Below are 2,500 nucleotides of genomic sequence, written 5' to 3'. Positions count from 1 at the left end.
AAGCAACTTGAGAGCTTTCAAAATTGAAAACTGGCAGCAGTGGGATTCGAACCCACGCCTCCAAAGAGACTGGAGCCTTAATCCAGCGCCTTAGACCGCTCGGCCATGCTACCATGAAAAAGTCTATAATTTTGGATCAAAATGTCCAAGAGATTTCATAAAGAACATTTCTCCTGGCAAGAAGTCCTTTTCCAGTATTTGATTTAAAAAGAAGAATTGTTGCTGCATTCGAGCTGAATATTTAATGATGGCAGCAGAAGGCTGAAAATGCATTCCTCCAGTTAGAAAGGAAGCAAACGCAAGTGAGTTCAACAGTATTACCGCACTACTGCTTTTTCAGATGTTCCTAGGCTATTGAAGGCTTTGAAGTGCAAGATCGTGGAGTGTGCCTAATGTCTACTTAGCTAGCGCATCAGGGTAGCTTAATCTGTGCCAAAACATCTTGGGAATATCATCAAAAGCCTTTTCTCATACAGTTTATTCAGTTTCAGAAAAGGCCAAGAAGTCAATTTCTGAGCATCATCATAAGCAACTTCTTCTGACCACTAAAATGTTCAGAAAGCAACTTGAGAGCTTTCAAAGTTGAAAACTGGCAGCAGTGGGAATCGAACCCACGCCTCCAAAGAGACTGGAGCCTTAATCCAGCGCCTTAGACCGCTCGGCTATGCTACCATGAAAAAGTGGATAATTTTGGATCAAAATGTCCAAGAGATTTCATAAAGAACATTTCTCCTGGCAAGAAGTCCTTTTCCAGTATTTGATTTAAAAAGAAGAATTATTGCTGCATTCGAGCTGAATATTTAATGATAGCAGCAGAAGGCTGAAAATGCATTCCTACAGTTAGAAAGGAAGCAAACGCAAGTGAGTTCAACAGTATTACCGCACTACTGCTTTTTCAGATGTTCCTAGGCTATTGAAGGCTTTCAAGTGCAAGATCGTGGAGTACGCCTAATGTCTACTTAGCTAGCGCATCAGGGTAGCTTAATCTGTGCCATAACATCTTGGGAATATTATCAAAAGCCTTTTCTCATACAGTTTGTTCAGTTTCAGAAAAGGCCAAGAAGTCCATTTCTGAGCATCATCAAAAGCAACTTCTTCTGACCACTAAAATGTTCAGAAAGCAACTTGAGAGCTTTCAAAGTTGAAAACTGGCAGCAGTGGGATACGAACCCACGCCTCCAAAGAGACTGGAGCCTAAATCCAGCGCCTTAGACCGCTCGGCCATGCTACCATGAAAAAGTGGATAATTTTGGATCAAAATGTCCAAGAGATTTCATAAAGAACATTTCTCCTGGCAAGAAGTCCTTTTCCAGTATTTGATTTAAAAAGAAGAATTATTGCTGCATTTGAGCTGAATATTTAATGATAGCAGCAGAAGGCTGAAAATGCATTCCTCCAGTTAGAAAGGAAGCAAACGCAAGTGAGTTCAACAGTATTACCGCACTACTGCTTTTTCAGATGTTCCTAGGCGATTGAAGGCTTTGAAGTGCAAGATCGTGGAGTGCGCCTAATGTCTACTTAGCTAGCACACCAGGGTAGCTTAATCTGTGCCAAAACATCTTGGGAATATCATCAAAGGCCTTTTCTCATACAGTTTGTTCAGTTTCAGAAAAGACCAAGAAGTCCATTTGTGAGCATCATCAAAAGCAACTTCTTCTGACCACTAAAATGTTCAGAAAGCAACTTGAGAGCTTTCAAAATTGAAAACTGGCAGCAGTGGGATTCGAACCCACGCCTCCAAAGAGACTGGAGCCTTAATCCAGCGCCTTAGACCGCTCGGCCATGCTACCATGAAAAAGTCTATAATTTTGGATCAAAATGTCCAAGAGATTTCATAAAGAACATTTCTCCTGGCAAGAAGTCCTTTTCCAGTATTTGATTTAAAAAGAAGAATTGTTGCTGCATTCGAGCTGAATATTTAATGATGGCAGCAGAAGGCTGAAAATGCATTCCTCCAGTTAGAAAGGAAGCAAACGCAAGTGAGTTCAACAGTATTACCGCACTACTGCTTTTTCAGATGTTCCTAGGCTATTGAAGGCTTTGAAGTGCAAGATCGTGGAGTGTGCCTAATGTCTACTTAGCTAGCGCATCAGGGTAGCTTAATCTGTGCCAAAACATCTTGGGAATATCATCAAAAGCCTTTTCTCATACAGTTTATTCAGTTTCAGAAAAGGCCAAGAAGTCAATTTCTGAGCATCATCATAAGCAACTTCTTCTGACCACTAAAATGTTCAGAAAGCAACTTGAGAGCTTTCAAAGTTGAAAACTGGCAGCAGTGGGAATCGAACCCACGCCTCCAAAGAGACTGGAGCCTTAATCCAGCGCCTTAGACCGCTCGGCTATGCTACCATGAAAAAGTGGATAATTTTGGATCAAAATGTCCAAGAGATTTCATAAAGAACATTTCTCCTGGCAAGAAGTCCTTTTCCAGTATTTGATTTAAAAAGAAGAATTATTGCTGCATTCGAGCTGAATATTTAATGATAGCAGCAGAAGGCTG

Source organism: Eleutherodactylus coqui, chromosome 13, assembly GCF_035609145.1.
Source record: "Eleutherodactylus coqui strain aEleCoq1 chromosome 13, aEleCoq1.hap1, whole genome shotgun sequence".
NCBI lineage: Eukaryota > Metazoa > Chordata > Amphibia > Anura > Eleutherodactylidae > Eleutherodactylus > Eleutherodactylus coqui.
The sequence above is the reverse complement of the archived record's forward strand: the minus strand, read 5'-3'. Positions refer to the sequence as shown.